This window comes from Gossypium arboreum, chromosome 1 (genome assembly GCF_025698485.1).
Source record: "Gossypium arboreum isolate Shixiya-1 chromosome 1, ASM2569848v2, whole genome shotgun sequence".
Classification (NCBI taxonomy): domain Eukaryota; kingdom Viridiplantae; phylum Streptophyta; class Magnoliopsida; order Malvales; family Malvaceae; genus Gossypium; species Gossypium arboreum.
Window position 1 is genome coordinate 104,782,173 of NC_069070.1, and position 13,802 is coordinate 104,795,974.

Genomic DNA, 13,802 nt, shown 5'->3' on the forward strand with positions numbered 1-13,802 from the left:
TGGCTTTGTCATTTTCTTGTGGTAGTGCTTGTAATACCGTGTACGGAATCATTTCCCAAATGCTTGCTAATAGAATGAAGCCAATCTTGGATGAACTTATCTCAGTCTTCTAGAATGCTTTTATCAAGGGAAGACAGCTCTCAGATAATGGAATGCTAGGTGCTGAGCTCCTCACAACAACTAAAAAGGAAAGGAAAGGTGGACTAAAGCTTGATATTTGAATTGGAGCTTCATTCATTGTGTCATAAAAGCTATGGATTTCCAACGTGGTTGGTTGAAAGAATCCTCACATGTAAATCTATTCTCACAGGGGTCCCTTGTCCCTTGTATCTTCATTATTTGTCATCATGTTGTTTCTATAGCTTTGTTAAAGGTTGAATCTCTAAAGAAAATTCATGGCATCAATCGTGGCAGAATTAGTGACCTTATCTCCCACCTTTTCTTTAATTTTAAAAAATAAGAAAAGCTTTTACCATGCTTTTTTATACTCAAAAATGGAAAACTTGTCTTTTTTAAGCCATCAATACTTATTTTTGGATATTTGATAATTACAAAAACCTTTAATTTTTGAGAGACTAGAATCATACTTATGACTATTCGAGGAGATTCAAACTTCACGTATATATGTCAAAAACATTTAAATTTTGCATTAAAGATAATTCAATATGAGTTAAGTAAATCAACCATGTCCATGACCAAGACCAAACAGATGGTAAACAACAACCAAACCAAACAAAGGAAGAGACCCATTTGAAGGCAACTTTACAAACAAACATGTCCACACTTCCTGAAATTATTAAAAAAAAAAAATACAATACGATGAGGACCATAATGTAGCAGCAAGATCCTCTGCCGTCAAAGCTTCCTTTGTTGGTTCCCTCTCTCTATCAAGTCACTGTAGGAAAAGGTAAATTAGAATTGTATACAAAGTAGATTATAGTAGTTTAAAAGAAATAGTGAAGAGAATAGTAGGTACCGAAGAGCATGCGTGAGTATGGTTGCCTTGTCAAGCTCTTGGTTTTGTCTAGCTTTCAAGATTTGGAACATAAGAGCAAGGCGGATTTGAGTGTTCGCAGTTTGTTGTGTTATAAGGATAGTCTCCTTTCGAAGTTCCTCGCATTCTAATTCAATGGCTTCAAATTTTCTCTTACCATTTTTGCCCAACTTTTATCTCTTTTTGCTCTTCACTTATTTCTTTCATCTCCAGTCTTAACCTTTTCATGCGTCTGTTTACACTTTTCAACCTTTTTCTCTGCTAAAAAAACATATAACTTATTGTAATACTCCAACAATTTTGAAGTATAGGCTCTACATAATTTTTCAAAGGAGGTCATTGAAGCATAGGAAGAGTTTTCTGATGCTCAAATTTAACCTCAAAATTTATTGCATTTCATCCTTTAAAAAGATGACTAACCAAGTTAAATTTGAATCTTTCATGAAACGAAAGTCGGAAACATACTGAAATTTAGCTTTAAATATAGTTGTATTACTTGCATTTCAAAATTATTTTTGTTAAGGCAAGTTTTTGAAGTGACTTGTTAACTATCAATTGGATGTGGCCACTTTCATTGTTCCTATAATAACCTGTTACTTGCTATATTTGAAGTTGACAACTTATTGAAACAAAAATTTTGGGTTTTAAGTGATACTGATATTGTGATTATAAGCAATATGGCTTTGAAGACCAATTCTTTTGACAGTCTGTTTTTAGTAAAATTAGAACAGTGATTTTAGGACCACAAATTTGAAGTGAAAATAATTAATTTATTATTATTTTGAAGCCTACAGCATGATAGCATGATTATATAAAAATTTCGTCAAAAAATTTTACCGTTTGCAAGCTCAATTCGATAAAAAAGACTAAATCGCGTAAAGTGTCAAAGTTGAGTTCTATTAACTAAAGGTGTCAAATGGCTATAGAACTTTAAAGTGGAGGTCCTTATATGATAATTAGACCATTAGTGTTAGTGAAATATTATGGCTTGGCATTTAGTGAAATAAATAATGTTTATAAAGGTTAATTTTGTAATTTAGTTAATAATAATATAATAAGTTAAAACAAAATTAAAAAGCTTTCATCTTTCGTTTTTTCTTCAACCGATTATCAAAGTGAAGGAAGCCATTTTTGTTCAACTAGGGTTTGACTACTTTGAAGCTCAATTGGTGAGTGATTTTTGTCTTGTTTTTTTTTTATGATTTCTATGTTTTTTGAGTCGTTGTAGCTTAATTTAACTATCCTAGGGACTAATTTGTGATACTGTTAAAGTATTAGGGTTTTACCATTGATGAATGTGTATGTGTTTTGATGTTTGATGATAGAAAATGAACGGTTGTTGTTAGATAAACAAGTTTTGTAAAGTGATTTTGGTTGAAAATGTCAAATAGGGATTAAATTGAGAAAAGTAAAATTTATGTGGTAAAATGTGTGAATTAAAGAAATGTATGAGCTTCTTTAAGCTTAGATGATATTTCGGCTAGCATAGGTGTGGACAAAATTGCATGAATTTACATTTTTATGAGCTAAGAACTATATTGTAAATAAGTCAAAAGTCTAGGGGCAAAATAGTAATTTTTCTAAATTATGAATTTTGGATTGAATTGAATAGAATAATGATTAAAGTAGTTAAATTTGATGATTTAAATCAAGAAAAACCACGTTCGGATTTAGATCGAGGCAAAGATAAAGTAGTGGATTGATCGGTAGATTTTCTCCGTGCTAATTCGATGTAAGTTCGTATGTTAATAAGCATTAAATAATTGTGTGTTAAATGCTTTAATATTGCATTCTTGATGAATACGAATATTAACCCCTAATGACATGTGATAGTTAACAAGTCACTTCAAAAACTTGCCTTAACAAAAATAATTTTGAAATGCAAGTAATACAACTATATTTAAAGCTAAATTTCAGTATGTTTCCGACTTTCGTTTCATGAAAGATTCAAATTTAACTTGGTTAGTCATCTTTTTAAAGGATGAAATGCAATAAATTTTGAGGTTAAATTTGAGCATCAGAAAACTCTTCCTATGCTTCAATGACCTCCTTTGAAAAATTATGTAGAGCCTATACTTCAAAATTGTTGGAGTATTACAATAAGTTATATGTTTTTTTAGCAGAGAAAAAGGTTGAAAAGTGTAAACAGACGCATGAAAAGGTTAAGACTGGAGATGAAAGAAATAAGTGAAGAGCAAAAAGAGATAAAAGTTGGGCAAAAAATGGTAAGAGAAAAATTTGAAGCCATTGAATTAGAATGCGAGGAACTTCGAAAGGAGACTATCCTTATAACACAACAAACTGCGAACACTCAAATCCGCCTTGCTCTTATGTTCCAAATCTTGAAAGCTAGACAAAACCAAGAGCTTGACAAGGCAACCATACTCACGCATGCTCTTCGGTACCTACTATTCTTTTCACTATTTCTTTTAAACTACTATAATCTACTTTGTATACAATTCTAATTTACCTTTTCCTACAGTGACTTGATAGAGAGAGGGAACCAACAAAGGAAGCTTTGACGGCAGAGGATCTTGCTGCTACATTATGGTCCTCATCGTATTGTATTTTTTTTTTTTAATAATTTCAGGAAGTGTGGACATGTTTGTTTGTAAAGTTGCCTTCAAATGGGTCTCTTCCTTTGTTTGGTTTGGTTGTTGTTTACCATCTGTTTGGTCTTGGTCATGGACATGGTTGATTTACTTAACTCATATTGAATTATCTTTAATGCAAAATTTAAATGTTTTTGACATATATACGTGAAGTTTGAATCTCCTCGAATAGTCATAAGTATGATTCTAGTCTCTCAAAAATTAAAGGTTTTTGTAATTATCAAATATCCAAAAATAAGTATTGATGGCTTAAAAAAGACAAGTTTTCCATTTTTGAGTATAAAAAAACATGGTAAAAGCTTTTCTTATTTTCTAATTTAGCTTTAATATTCGTATCCCGGTTGGACCTTAGGAGTAGCTAGGATACGAATCACATGTCATTAGGGGTTACCGTATTAAGGGTGCTGGTCCTGTATGTTCTACTGGTGGCTGAGTTTTTCGGCATGTGTTCTGGTTACTCATCAGCTTATGTGAGCAGCACCGTGTAGCTACATCTTAACCGTCAGCTTGTGTGAGTAAACCTAGTGATGGCTCAAGAGAGAGCATTTATATGATATATGAAATTGAGATGGTTTCGACCATGTATTGGCACTTAGTGTGTGAGATTCTCAAGTATTCGATATTATTCCAAATGGTTCAACGGGCATATTGATGATATGAAAGAGTAAGAGGTTGACATGTATTAGTACAGGTATGTACGTGAATCATATGTGAATTGAATCTATGAGATCTGTTAATTCTGTCTAACTTTGTGAATGAATATGTGTTAGGCTTGTAAATCAAATTGAGTTATATTATGCTATGTTTAATTATTCAAATTGAGATTAAATGGTAAGTTGAGTTTTATGCTATATGAATTTACTAAGCTTAATTGCTTACTCTGTTTAATTTTTCGTGTTTTATAGTGATTCGAAAGCTTGCTCGGTTTGGAAGTTGTCGGAGATTGCATCACACTATCAAGCTCTCATTTTGGTACTTTTGGACTTAATGTATTTTGGTTATATGGCATATATAGGTTAATTGGTTAATGGAAGCCTATATGTTTTGTTATGTTTTAGCCATTGATATGGCTTGACAATTATATATGCTTTGATTTGTAAATATGTGTAAATGGCCCTTTGATATGTGGTTTATAATTGTTATGTGAATGCCTTGTTAAGAATTGGTATTTTAAGTAGCAAATGGTTGAAAATGAGAATTTATTAGTATGCTAAGTTTTAGGCAAGATGGAGCATATTGAAATTGACCATTTAGGTGAATTCTTGAAAGTGATATTGGTATGTTTTTAAATGGCAAATTATGATGTTTATGAGCATTATGGTTGTTGGTATTGGTATCGCATGATTTAGACTTGGTTGAGATTGGTTTGAATGCCTATTGATGATTTGGTCATATGTTATTTAGTATGTGTAGGTTGGTGCCACTTTGGGTGAGAAATAAGGCTTGGAAAATGACCTATTTTTGTCCATACGGGTAGAGACACCGGCGTATGTCTTAGCCGTGTATGACACACAGTCAAGTGACACACGGTCAAGTGACACGGTTGTGTGTCCCCTAATACTTATTTAGAAACCAAGTCAGTAGTTTCACACGGCCTAGCACACGGGTGTGTGGCTTGGCTATGTGGCACAAGTCAGTGAGTTACACGGGGTCGGACACGAGCTAGGACATGGCTATGTGATCCATTTCGAATGCCCACACGGCCTATGACACGGGCGTGTGTCCCCTGCACTTTGAAAATTTTTCATGTTTTTCTAAAAATTTATTTAGTACTCGATTTAATCCCGAACCACTTCTAATGTTTAATTTGAACCTCGAGAGCTCGTGTTAGGGACTATATAAATGAATTTGAATGACTTTTGTTTGGATATGAGAAATAAATATGAAATGTATGATTGTTTAAGAGATAAGTCCAGTAATGCTCCGTAACCCTATTCCGGCGACGGATATAGGTTAGGGGTGTTACATAAAGCAACTATCCTTAAAGATTGGATTGTTTCAGATCGAGCAATTAAATCCCTTTGATTGTGGAGAACCGAAGAGGATCTCATTGAAGATACCATTGAAGAATGAATCACCAATAGTCCACTTTGTATTGACCTTTATTTGTATATTGTATTTTGTTATTTTATAGCTTAAGGGGTTGGTTTGAAATTGATCTCTAGTATGTTAGTAAGCCTAAAAAACTTCTATATATTGAGAGACTTGTATAGGTTTATGTATTGAGCTGAGAGATAGAATTTTATTATTCATTTAGGAACCTAATTTTTGTGAGTGCATTTGAGAATAAACAATTTGTGCTTATAGCCTAAGTTTTCAGGGAGAGAATTTAAAGGCAAGCAATCTAGTCTTTAAGTACTTAAGTAAGGTCTATACATTGAGGGGTGTTAAGACATGATTCACTTGTTGTATTGGTGAAAAAGATAGCAGATTGACTCACTAAATTAGACTTTTCAAATGTAAGGAAACCAAACTGCATAAATAATTTTTTGTATAATTTGTTTAAATTATTTTAAGTTGTTTATCGTTGTGGTAATCGAAGTGGCCACTATAGCCCATCACTTCCATTCAACATCTGTGTCACAAAGCAATTATAAAATTAGCTTATAAAGATAATTATTTGGTTAAGGATGAAACTATAAATTTTGTTTAAAATTGATAGGGTTAAAGTTAAATATTTTATTTTTAAAAATAAATTAAATAATTAAATTTTAAAAGGATCAAAAATATATTTTTATTATTCAAATGATTAAAAAGTTTGAGAGTGATTAATTTTAACAAGACGGGCCTTGCTTTGTCCCTAGGGTTTAAAAAGCGCCATACATCTCTAAGTAATATTTAAAAAATATAAAAATAAATGAGACGTCGTAAAAATATGCTTTAGTGTATTAAATATAAATTTTACTATGCGTGGATTTGTATAGATGTATTCTAATTGGAGCTGTACAAGTATATTTGGTTGAAAATTGATGTGACCCATGCAATAAATTAAATTAATCAATATAATTGTTCTAACAACTTTCAATAAAATTTAAAATATTTATAATATTAAAATAAAAAGAAATAAATTAAATTGTAAGTAAAATGAAATTTAAAATGTACATACATCATATTAAGAGTACTAAATGCACTACAATTATTTATTATAGTGTTGCCATCAATCTTAAGATGGTGTCTAGTTAACTCGTGACACCAATTCAATCAATAATATTATCAATACATACAATTGATAAATGTAGTAAAGTGTGCATAATAAAATTAAAATATATAAAATGTCAAAATAAAACTTTAGTTGAGTGATAAATTTAACATTTTATTAATGCAATTGTCATGGATTCAAATACCACAATATGCATGTTTTATTTTTTAAATAAAAGATTACAAGTACCTACGAATAATATAACTTAAAATAAATAGAAAAGGACATCAATGTAATTTCCCTAATCGAGTTGGTGTCACGACTCAAGGGTTTAAATAATAATATAGATATATGTTTTATTGATTTTTTATATAAAAAGTCTATAGCACCCCCAAATAATATAACTTAAAATAAATATGAAAGAACATTAATTTAATTTTTCTAAGCGAGTTGGTATCCAATTGACTTGTAACATCAACTTAGTCAAGGGTTTAAATAATAGTATAGGTACATTTTTTTATCATTTTTAAAATAAAAAAAACTACAGTACCATCAAATAATATAACCTAAAATAAATATGAAATGACATAAATGTAATTTACCTAATCAAGTTGGTGTCTAGTTGACTCGTGGCACTAACTCGTTAAGGGTTTAAATAATAGTATAGATATAAAATTGAATGAGATAATAAAATGTGTATAATAAAATTAAAATGTAAAAAGATAAAAATAAAAGCTTTGGTCGAGTGAAATTTAAAGTTTTACTAATGTAATTAGCATGAGTTCAAATATCACTACATGCATTTTTATTATTTTTTAAAATAAAAAGCTAAAATACCCTCGAATGATTTAATTTATTTTAAATACGAAAGGACATCAAAATAATTTTTCTAACCAAGTAAGTGCTCGGTTGACTTGTGACACTAACTCAATCAGGGGTTTAAATAATAGCAAATATAGATATACAATTGATGAAAGTAATAAATTGTGCAAAACAAAATTAAAATGTATAAAAATATCAAAATAAAGCTTTGATTGAATGATAAATACGAATAGAAAATAATTTCCCTAACTGAGTTAGTGTCGAGTTGACTTGTGATACCAACTTAGTTAAGGGTTTAAATAATAGTATAAAGGAGTAGTAAGTTTTATAGATATCATATTATTTTTAGGAGTAAGTTGATGCTTTGTTCTATGTATTGATGATATTCTCCTTAATTACAAGTAGTAAGTAGCCTTGCTAAATTAAATAAATGCATAATGATAGATGTAACCCTTAATGTTTATATTTTTTGTCAAATTGACTAATACTCTTCTTCTTTTTTTTAGAAGAATTTGGCTCTCGGTCTTTAAAAAATAGTCAATTTTAACCATCAACCTTTAAAAAAAATTGGATTGTTGTTGTTTTTTTTTTTAACGAAAATGTTGATGAAAACATTAAATTTGTAATCATGGCATCTCGTATTGTAATCCACATACATTTTGTGTTATTTTTTAATTTTATAATTTTAAATTATTTATTAACGTGACATATAAGAATAGCACTCAATTTGACACACTTGGATTGCCATGCAGGTTGTCACAACATCATTAAATATTAATATTTTTGCTAGCATTTCTGTTAAAAAAATGATTTGACTCTTTTCGAAAGATTAATAGAGAAATCTAGATAAAAAATAAAACCAAATTAAAAAATATAAACATAAACAACTAAATTTTTCATTATGCTTGAAATAAAAAATTTCCTAATACTTTGAGATGCACTGAAACTATTTGCATAGAAATTCATAGAAATAGGTATAAATCAATCAAAGTGTTTTGAAATTCAAAATTGTTGACCTATAGTGACATCAATTGTAAAAAGAGATACATTAAATTTAACCAGTACCCCTGTAATAATTGGGAAAATAAGTGTATGTAAGGTCTGTTCTATGCATATTAGTAGGCTTTGGTATCATCATGTTTATACAAACTTGAAATAAAATTTTAATTAGAAATACCTAGAAAATTGTAAAGTATTTCCAACCTTGGTCATTTGTAAACTGTCCAAAGGCAATTATACTATAAACTAACATCACAAGCATTAAAATTGAGATATTTAATCTAAGTTGTTAATTTCATAACAATGCCATTAAGTACTCTTTTTACAGATGAACATGGATTGTGATACATGGAAGGAGAAATTGAATTAGGAATACTATTCCTATGATTCGTGGTACAGTAGAGTGGGAGTTGAATTAGAGTATTATCTGGATTTAGGTATCACATATTCAAAGTCGAGAGTGTTAGAAACATATGATAAATTAAATTAATGAAGATAATTGTTTAGGGTGATAGAAATGGATACCTGATGGTGTGTCTGCGATGTTCTGCATTGCATTCTCGCTGCCACTGCTAGCTTGAAGTTTCTCTTTCTCGCTTGCATTTTCCTTTTTTTCCTCTACAAAGATATCAGCTCCTCCAAGGTTACGGTTTCAAGGTTCCGCATTTTATAGCTTCCAAGGAGTAAAAACTTTAATCTTCATATACCAAATATTTTATTTTATATCATTAATCTATACTATTATTTAATTTATTTATTATTAAGTTGGTGGGGTTTCTCAACCAAGTCTTTAAGTATGTTGAGAAATTACTAAAACACATTCATTTATAAAATACTAAACATTATTATGAGATTATTTTAGTCATTTTATATTCTATACAATATAAAAAAAAAACCTCATTCGTTTTTTCATCAATTATTTTTAAAAAAAATATATATATATTCTCCATAAATTATTTTTGTGCACATCATGAATGTGGCATAGTCTGTGTAACCGTTCTACCGACAGGATGCTAAGATCGTATGTGAACATAAAAGTGTAGCCACCCACGAAGGATTTCAATTAGTGACGGGCAGATCCAAATCTAATTTAAAAGTCATAAAAGAATTGCTTGGCAATTTCAGGAAAGAGAAAAAGAAAGAGTCAAGGATCGTGCGATACTGCGAGGTTTATGGGGCGAATCGAACTATACTTGGCGATTTTGGCATAGGGTAGCGATCCATCGATCGAGACTTCATATTCAATTCAAGCCATTTGCATGCTTTTATTGACTTTACCTCTAGTTATTATTATTTCATGAAGTTTCCGAGAAAGAAGTATGGAGCTTACCTGAAAACTTGGCTCCCTTTTAATAATGCGTGATTTTGAATTCTCATGTTTACAGTCATTTGTCCCTTTAATACGTTGGAGTGTCTGTCTTTTCCTCTGACAACTACAATGAATGTGAATATAAAGTATTTGATGCGATTGCTGACATTGAAAGTAAACGCATGCCGCCCTCTTGGAAAATGCAGCATGCAGAATGACATATCAAACAATTAAGTAGTGTTTTCGTTTGGAAACTCACCCTCCATTGAGAATGAGCAAATGAAGCTCTTGGACGCTGATTTCACTCCCACCACATCCATTCCCCCGCCGCCTCCGTCGTGGCTGAAGTTTCTGTCTGCCAATCTCCATTTAGAAATTTTGGTGGGAAGCGGTAGCTCTTGGTTAAAACTACCAGATTAAGAGATTCAAGGCCGACATAACAGCTCTGTGGGGTTATGATTCAAGCCTAGAGATGCCACTCTTTTGGCTCACCAGCCTCCTCCTTGGCAAAAACTAAAAACAGGGGTCGGTTCCCGTGGGGCTTTAATTTTGTAACCCAAATCTCAAGCGTGATTTCTTATTGATCAATAATGTATTGGATTCTTCTGAATGGAAAAACGATAAGCTTCAATATGTTCCGAATTCCAACTCCTGCCATAACGCATCGATATCATCCAAACCCTAAACCCAATTATGTTAATAAGATCTCATCATAAGAGTCAGATTAATAAGATCTCATCATAAGAGTCAGGTCCAAATTTACGAAAAAACAAAGAAAGAAAGAAAAGAGGAGAAAAAAAAAAAGAGAGCAGGAGGATTTTATTTGGTGTTTAAAAGGGAAAAGATAAAAGCAAGAGACAGAAATACTTACGGAGAAGTTGAGGTGAGTTTGTATTGTCCGCCTAGAAAACCCAACAAAAATACTAATATGGGCTAGAGGCCGAACTCTAATTCACGAACTGATGGCACAAAGAAATTTTTTAATTTTTCAATGGCAAAAAGTAATTCTCTTTCTAGTTCTCACCAAATTAAATTTATTTGGAAAAATTAATGTCTATTATGTTCAGTAACTAAGTTTAATTATGCGTGTATTTTCACCTAATCTGTAATCATTATCTATAAAGAAAAATCAAAAGAATTTTACTTACACAAGAAAAAATATTTAATAGAAAATATAAATAATCCCTACTAGAATTATACTAGGATGGGTAGCACACCCTCTAGCATACCTAAGGATGCTGCTCATCACATATAAATGGGTTGGTGTTTCATCAATTCAATTATATGTGTTATTTAATTTTAAATTAACTAGTATAATTTATTTAATCCAGTAATTAATTTTTATTTCTAAAATATTAATTTATTAATTCTCTCAATTAAATTATTTTTTCAATCTATTTTTAATTTTGTTAAAATTATTACGACTTTATCGTACTAGAATTTATGAGTAAATAAATTTAATTGTCTTATTTTGTAAAACTATAACTGCTTGACTTAATTCTCACTTCAAATTTCAATTATTTAATTACAATAAATTAAATAATAATTCAATAAATTAAATTAATCACTATATCATCTCTTGTTTCTTGTGAGAAAATACATCCACTAAGGATAGTGATAAGTGCAATTTGTTTCTCTATTCATTGTTTTTATTCATTCAGTGTATTGATTCAAATGCAATAAGTATATGGTTGTGTTTAGCTAGTGGAGGGACTCATTGGACATATAGAATTAGGCTCAAATAAATTTGTAATTAAGTTCTGACTCTTTGTCTATTAATTACAACATTATTTAGTTATGTTGTTCATCCACCAATATTACTATGATTGAATTCTCCTTTATTATAGAACATTATGAAAACAACTTAAAATTATGATAGTCCTATGACATTGTCATTAGTGTGTTATCCTCATAGGATATAATTTATCTTTTTGGGTTAAATTCGTTCTCTCAATGTGATCCTATTTTATCTCATGATAACTAGTAACATATAGTAATAAAATATTCGTCTTAGAAAAATATCTCGTGGCCACATTTCTTTTTCATCAACCATGCAATGCTAATGAGAGGATGCTATTTACCCTTTATCGGGTTATAAATTCCACTATTGTAACTAAAAATAATGTCATACATAAGTTGTATATCCAACATGCCAACTTTTATCTTTATTATTAATTGAACTAAGGCTTTTAAAATATCAAAGTATACGAGTTACATACACAGAGTCGGTTACTTACTTAGGATTGAGGTAAATTATACTATGAATGCCACAAATGAATAAATCTAGAAATGGATCTAGGGTAAATTCTACTTGGGTCTAAACAATCACACATATGTCTCTATCTTTTTGGAAGTCATCTATTTTGATACCTAAGATAAGGTATTTCTAACACCCTTAACCCATCTCTGTCACCAAATTAGGGTTACGGAGCATTACTGTACAATCAAAAAAATATTTAACATCATAACATTTAAATATACTAAACACGTTATAATCCATTCAACCATATGCATTTTGTCTCTAAATTGAGCCTCCGAGGCCCTAAAAATAGTTTAGAAGTAATTCGAAACTAATTTGAAACAAATTAGAAGTTTAAAAAAAAAAAGATGCAAAAATTGGAAAATAGGGGTCACACGGTTGTGTCCCAACTCGTGTCCTCACATGTGTAACTCATTGAGATGCCCTACATGCCCGTGTGCTAGGCCGTGTAACTCTCTGACTTGAAACACTAAGAAACTTTAACACGGCCGTTTGACAGCTTGTGTCCCAAGCCGTGTGAACCCAAAATCAAGCCATTACAAGCCCAATTCATACATAATCATTTAAACCATTTAGACACGCATTCAAGTGACTTAAGCATCATTTAAATACACATAATCATGCCATTTCAAATAACCTAAGTCATCTAACCAATATGCCATTCAAAGGCACCACATTTGTATCCAAAACATCACCTACCAAAGCAAGATAACATTATCTCATTTCATGCATAAAAATCTAGTTAAAAAATGTACTAAAACATGTCACAAATGACCATTTTCAAACTATCATCAACATACCAAAAGAACCTTATTTACAAGCACTTTAAAGTACCAAAATGACATAACTTAACAAGGTGTTAAGGTTCACCAAACCAAACATAAACTTCAAAGCATAAACATACCATATCACCATTACAAAACATCTTATACATGTCATTATTAACCTTGGCCAAAATACTCAAAATCTACCAAAATAGTTGCGAGATAGTGTGTTAGGTCTTTGATGAGCTTCCAATCGATTGAGTTTCCTATAATCTATAAAACAAAAGAAAATAACTATGTAAGCAATGAGTGGTTAGTAAGCTCGTATAAACTTAAACTAAACTTAACATTTCATTTGCATAATTTATAGCATAAGTATAACATCAACCAAAACCATAAGTTTGGCACAAGCCTATACAAGCATTATCAACTCACAAGTTAGTATACTTGTTCATGATTCAAATGAATTCAACCATAAATTGATAGATTTCTATACATATGTACATTGAACTCATCAACCTTTCTATAAATTCATGATTTACTCCATTTGCATACTTACCATTTTATTTCCTTTTCTTTCTCGTTGAACCATCTAAAATTACTTTAGATACTTAGGAAAGCTCACACATAGTGTGCTTTTACATATAATCGTAATATTTCCTTTACATCATTACTCATACGAGATGTGGGTCGGAATGTAAGCTACACAATGCTGCTCACACGAGCTATGGAGAATTCACAACAAATGTAGGACCTTATCCATCCGTAGGATATTCAAGACCAGCACCTGAAATATGAAATCCCTAATGACATGTCATTTGTATCCTAAGAATTCTTAAGGTTTAAACAGGACTTAATATCCGTCAATTCCTCATAGCATTTATACATTTGTATTCAACTTCA

General features: G+C 30.7%; 2 long non-coding RNA genes across 5 annotated transcripts; one reads left to right on the forward strand and one right to left on the reverse strand.

Annotated features, from left to right (window-relative positions):
- Window positions 1-642: 642 nt before the first annotated feature.
- On the reverse strand, window positions 643-10,871 carry LOC108484656 (uncharacterized). Of its 3 annotated transcripts, XR_008284315.1 has the most exons (6): window positions 10,747-10,871; window positions 10,135-10,556; window positions 9,897-9,999; window positions 9,092-9,263; window positions 977-1,255; window positions 643-895 (listed from the first exon to the last, which is right to left on the reverse strand). It is a non-coding gene; the product is annotated as an uncharacterized LOC108484656 (long non-coding RNA). The 3 variants fall into 3 exon arrangements; XR_008284316.1 differs by lacking the exon at window positions 10,747-10,871 and having other exon boundaries at window positions 9,092-9,239; window positions 10,135-10,726; XR_008284314.1 differs by lacking the exon at window positions 10,747-10,871 and having other exon boundaries at window positions 977-1,252; window positions 10,135-10,724.
- On the forward strand, window positions 2,078-3,729 carry LOC108464776 (uncharacterized). 2 transcript variants are annotated; one of them, XR_008284317.1, is made up of 3 exons: window positions 2,078-2,163; window positions 3,115-3,395; window positions 3,477-3,729. It is a non-coding gene; the product is annotated as an uncharacterized LOC108464776 (long non-coding RNA). The 2 variants fall into 2 exon arrangements; XR_008284318.1 differs by having other exon boundaries at window positions 3,118-3,395.
- Window positions 10,872-13,802: the final 2,931 nt, after the last annotated feature.